Source organism: Diadema antillarum, unplaced genomic scaffold (genome assembly GCF_040938485.1).
Source record: "Diadema antillarum isolate AM-2024a unplaced genomic scaffold, OU_Dant_1.0 seq00001103_RagTag, whole genome shotgun sequence".
Classification (NCBI taxonomy): Eukaryota; Metazoa; Echinodermata; class Echinoidea; order Diadematoida; family Diadematidae; genus Diadema; species Diadema antillarum.
The window spans coordinates 228,913-235,253 of NW_027271919.1; positions in this window are offsets into that span (position 1 = coordinate 228,913).

Sequence of the window (6,341 nt, forward strand, 5' to 3'; positions counted from 1 at the left end):
GGCAATTTAAAAGGATCTGCCCAAGTTTTGACAAAACTTTGCACTTAAATGTACCAACCAGATAGTTTACCATGTTATGAAAAGAAGGTAGAAATGTGCATTTTATGTTAGGCAAAGATGAACAACCAGTACTCCATCTCAATGTATTATAATCTTTTCCATAATTCATGCGCTCTGTTCCAGATAAGAGCATTATGTATAAATCAAAAATGTCCTCTACCTTTCTTTGTTAAATAGATTTTCTCGTGTATTTCTCTGTTATTGAAAAAAATCCCACCCAACCTTGCAGGTCATGACTAGAGTGATAAGAGTAAGTTTTTGGAGCCATGTGATGGCAGCAATATATCAGTTTTTCTACTACTCAGAATTGTGGTTGAAATTTTTATCAATTATTTGATGGATCTTGACCTATGCCTTATTCACAGAGATATGCTATTACATTCATCTTTGTTTTTGCTCTATTCTTCAATGTAGACCACTCTTGATAGATATATTCTCATGAAAGTTGTTAGCTATGTATACCATATAACTTGTGTATTATTCAAGGCACATTTGGGTGTAAAACAGGCTTTGACGTTTTCAATGGCTGTTACTCAGAGCATTACTTGGAACCTTTCATGGAGCATCATCTTGCAGATTGTCAGTTTATGAAAAGTACACTGTACTCTGTGATAAATCAAATAAGTGAGTTATGTCATTGATTTTATTACTATTTCATATGAATAAAAATCATGTTTTATAGATTAAGTGAATGATAGTGGAGCATTACAATATTTTTCTTGTGATTTCTCATAAATGTATCTGAGACTTATACTTGTGAGCAATGTACATTGGACTGAGTGTATAAAGAGGATAAGTAATGATGATGACAGGTAAAGTAAAAAAAGAAAAAGAAAAAAAAGTGGAACCAGAATCCATTACTGTTGCCATTTGTTTTGAGATAGGAATGTTGTGTACTACTAAACATAAAGCAAGTGTGCACTTACATGTTATGCAGAGATGCCAACTATCTTCTTTCCAATATTTTGTGTGTCTTCTTTTTTTTTGGCCAAAATACTACAGGTTTCATGGAAAATATTATTTTTTCCAAATTGTATTACCATACATGTCTATTGCAGAAAAGGTAAAAATATTATTTTAACCAAAAATATGACCTTTTCACTGTTTTTAATTCTTATTTACAATATTGGCATCCCTGATGATGGAAATATTAAGCAAGAATCGGGATTACCCATCAAAGTAAAATTTTTGATTGAAGGCAGCAGGTCCTTCAGCCTTGCCAAGCTTTGCCAAATACATTCACGTTAACTTCTGGAGTAGAATAAGTACTTAGCTGGAGTGTATTTGTCATAAAGATTTCCACCATAATATGGAGACTAATAGGACTGGCTGTGGGTTTAAATCTAATGCCAAAGTCAATACTTGTGTATATGAATCGTTTGATTGCAAAAAAGAGTTAACTCCATTTTTGTCAATTTGAGATATTTGCAATTATCTGCTGAAAAAAAGCAAAGAAAATATGGTACTTTTTTATCATAACTTCAGGAATAATCCTTTTTGTGCATCAAGTGAGATAATAATTGAAGAGCTTTTATTTGGTTCCATCTGGACTTATTGTAAAATGTTTCAAAATGGCACTTAATATTCCGCTTGCAATTAAACTCTTCATATGTTAAGATAGTGCTAGCAAATCATGAGAAATCATATTCATACCTCTAAAATGCTCATGAATTATTCATATAGTGATGGACTTGATAATGTAGGGGTAATTGCACAGAAGTACTTTTATATGTTAGCATCAAACAGCCATTTGCAGACAGCATTGTAGCAGTAAAAATGAAGACATTTTTCTTTTCCCAAGTGGATGATGAATGTATGAATTGATCTCCTGAAATCTACATTGATACAAATATATTTGCGACAAATGCAATATGGAAATCAGAAATGGTTTCAGTGTGGTATATCTTCATCGTCACAAGCTTGGATGATAATGTGTGAAAATGGAATTTTGCTGAATATTTGAGCAGAGATGGAGTGTGGAGTCTTTCAACGCAAAGTGTGAAAAATTGGGTTTACTCTGACTAATGGCAGATAGCTTTCAGACCAGTTTCCCCTAGAATCCTCATTAGAGATTACAATACTAATACATGCTTGTATTTGGAAAAACTTCTTGTAAATATGCATACGGGAGTTTTGCAAAATCAAACGATCCATCACGTAACTTCTTGAAATTACAGAGGATAACATTGAATCTGCAGTAATCAAGAGATCAGGTTTCAAGAGACTACAAATTATCTTGAAAGGAGGAACACAACGACTACGTCTGGAAATACATAAATGCACCAATATGTACTTGTAATTAAAACGCGGGACTCTGAGAAATCGTGTTCATATTTTCTTCTTTATTACCTCGTGCTAACAATACCATTGCATGTTGTCACTGGTGGAAATTTCACCCTGCATGTAATGACCATAAATGAACAAAAACAAAACTTGTGTCTCAAGTGAAAAGAATTGGACTGAAAATTCCATGCAATTGACGCAGACAATTATGTCACAAAATCAATATACCTCACTGGGTCACTGCACTTTAACACATATGACAGGAAATGTATGGTAGTAGTATTGTACAGTAACTAAAAACAAACAAAAATTACACTTCACATAGCACAGTGTCAGATTCTGGAATGATACTTGCATGCAAAAAAAAAAAAAAAAAAAAATCATATCAGTCTCCGTTACTAAATGCCTTACAGTTCGTCTTTCAGTGAAATGATACACATAATTGTCAACATTCAAAACAAGGAAATCACGTTAATCATTGTGTGATGACTTCATACAGGAAAGTGAAGAAAAAAAAACCATACAACTTACAGTGACAAAATGGCTCCGAAAGTGTTCTTAAACCAAAACGGCCAGATAATAATCCATGCTGATATGCTATATGTGGCAAGTTCTTGCTTACGATACCTTGTAATACTTTTTGCAACCAACTGTCCCAACCTTATTGAGCACATCATTATAAGATTGATTTCCCCCGTGACAAATTTTGTCATATATCTATGGTTTTTAAAATCTTTCCCTCAAACATGAATTGATACTGACCATTGCTCAAAAGTTGAAAATATTTGTACGAAGGACATTCTTGCGCCATAATACTACATTTATGTGCACTTGAGTTTTCTTTTTGGCTTGAAATAAATGCCACATTAAATACTATTTGTTCCATTTCATAAATCCCGCACTGACACTAGGTCCCATTTCACAGGCACAATCAAGAGGGAGCTTATCATATTATACGCCTGAACATCAACATTATTGGGAAACCCCCAAATAACTAGCCTGCTTACTACAAGGTTCTACATTTAATGAGGTGAATACGGCTGTCCGGATTATCCACTGCAGTTTTCAGCTGGTCTTACTGTTTTACTGTATACTCTGAATATTTCGCGAGGTTTTTATTTTCGCGAATTTCGCAAGTCGGGTGCTATTCGCGAAATTAAAGACACGCGAAAATATTAACTCTGATCCCGATGTGAATGTGACGTACGCATGTACATTTGTCCGTTCAGTACAGGACTCCACGATCGCGAATTTAACAACTCGCGAAATCGTCGGGAGTTCCTGATTCGCGAAATGTATGGTGTATACAGTAGTTCATTCTAGTACAACAAGGTACATATCAATCATGACGAGGTAAAAATTAAAGGGTCCTTGTAACCTCCTGTATAACAGGGTTTCCCTGTTCCTATCAACCTATCAACTTTCCCCGCACTACGGGGACAACTGCAGTTTGAGGCTCGGCCTGCAATTTGACACCAGAGTTCACATATGATCACATTTGATAAACACAGCTTGGCACTTATCAATTACACACCCAAGGTCACTCTCCCCTCCAAATTCTGTCCCTGGACCCGACATGTTTTGAACGGACAGCGTGAGAAGTCCCGCTAAGCGTCGATATTGCAGGACTTTCCCCACAGTGCGGGACGTAGTGTATACATAAAGATGGACAATTATTCTTAATCACTTTATCACATGTCATCTAAGACTCATAAACCAGTATGGCTTCCGTATCAGTTCTTTAGCATGGGTAATGATAAACTTGTCATTAGGCCACTTCAATATCACACAGTGAAGTACAAGGTTGTATGTTAGTTTGTAATAACTGATAGTTAAGTCCTATTTCATGCATATACATATCCATAATATTGCAATCTCCACTGGCACACCTTGCATAAACCTCTTTAAAGTTAGGCAGAGAATCTTAGTCACTGACCAACAAAATATCACAAGTCTACAAACATGGATCTCCTTGTATGTGAAGTTTACAATGTAAAATTTTCATAGCACAGAAATTAATGTCTGTTTTTTCTCTATGCTAGAGTTCCTGAATTTTTGTCTCACAAAAACAAACAAACAGACTGACAAAAAAGGCAGGGTAGTTTAGTCATGTGATGGAAACTAAGCATCAGGTGATCAAATTTTCACTTTTATGGCGTCTAATATGTGCAGGAAAAAAATGGTCAAGAATCATGACACACACAATGTACCCTTTCAACATTTATGTGATGTCTGCAACACAAGAAAAAAGTGAGTTTTAATGTGAGAAAAGAAGATAAGACACATTTTATAATGTATGTTCCCTGCCCCCCCCCCCCTCCCCCCAACAAAAAGTCACTAAATTTCTAATAGAGATTGCACAATACACAGTGATAAAACTAACACTGGTTGCATACATTGGATCAGAGTGATAATGACACACTGTTTGTGATGGAGTGAAGTGCTACCCTGTATTCATTCCACATTCCCAAACCCACTCCTTATATGGTATGTGACAGGAGAGGGTGCCATTACCCCTTTTCCATCAACCACCTGTCCAACACACCCCATCCCCAATCCATACCACCAGGACCCCATTCCATAAAAGAAGTTAGGATGGCAACTCTACTTTTTTTATGAAATGGGGCCCAGATCCTAACTCACAAAGAACTATTTCAAATCAATTGCTGAATGTCTCTACTTTGCTTGTTTCATTCTCAACTTGAGACTCCTTCATAAAATCACTCACATATCTTCTTTTTTTTTCCCCCTCGTAGTTGATGTTGTTCTAGGGGACATTTCAGGAAGGATTTGGTCAGATTTTTTACCATTTTTTTTTTTCTGACAAACTGTTATAAGCTACAGAAATCCTTGCATCTGATTGGCTGAGAGCAAATTTGCCTTCCTGAAATGCCCCCCTGATGCTTTTCTTCCTAGAGGATTCACCCTTGCTCCCACATGGAATGTCAACAAGCTAACAGTATTGTGATGCTGCCAGCCCAAGGAAAAAAAAAATTGAACAAACTCTCAAGACTTTGACTGAGCTCCTCAATGGTGTGATCTGGGGGGCATTTCATGAAAGAACTTGTCGGATAAAATGTCCGACAAGTCAATCATATCCGACAAGTTCAGAGAAATCAGCCAATCAGACTAAAGAATTTCTCAAAACTTGTCGGATATTATTGACTTGTCAGATATTTTATCCGACAAGTTCCTTCATGAAATGCCCCCCAGACCATAAGGTCAAAGCTGAGATACCACTAGCCTGTATTAACTCCTTGTGTGCATGTTCGAACACCCAACTCCTTCCACAGCTTGCCAATTTTGCTCAATCTCATGATCATGCACAAATCAACTGTTAAATCTCAATACAGTGCACTCCTTTATAACGAAGTCCTCAGGACTGGTGTTTTTTTCGTTATGTAAAAATTTCGTTACAGTCCAATAGTAGGTCACATAAAGAAATATAGATGATAATTTTGAGTCTTAAATTTTTGTTTCATCATATTGAAATTTTGTTATAATCGTGTTCATGATAACTTGAGAGCACTATTATGTCATAGTACACTAAAAGCATCATAGCCATAGATTTGTCAGTAAGTTTTCTTTCAATTTTTGCTACAACTTTGCTGTGCTGCATTTCTAGCACAGATGCATCTATAAAAAGCTACATGGCTTTGAGAAACAAAATGTTTTCCAAAATCGCTCATGTGTTGCAGTCACAGAATAATGTGGCACACTGGAGGTTTACACTGTAGTACACAGGGAGGTAACAAGTAAATTGCTCAAGAAACAGATAAAGTATTAATTAATGTCATCTGAGTGTGAAACAAAAAAATACCAATTTCAAAGGGGCAACTTAGGCCAACTTTCTTCATCGTCAGAGACTAAGTGCAATGTTAAATTCATCCCTATAAGTGAATGAACGGTCAGCACTACCATCGTCTTCTTCATGCACCCCTCCCTGATAACACGGTTGACCACAGAGTTTAACTTGTTATAAGCAGTACTTGTACTTT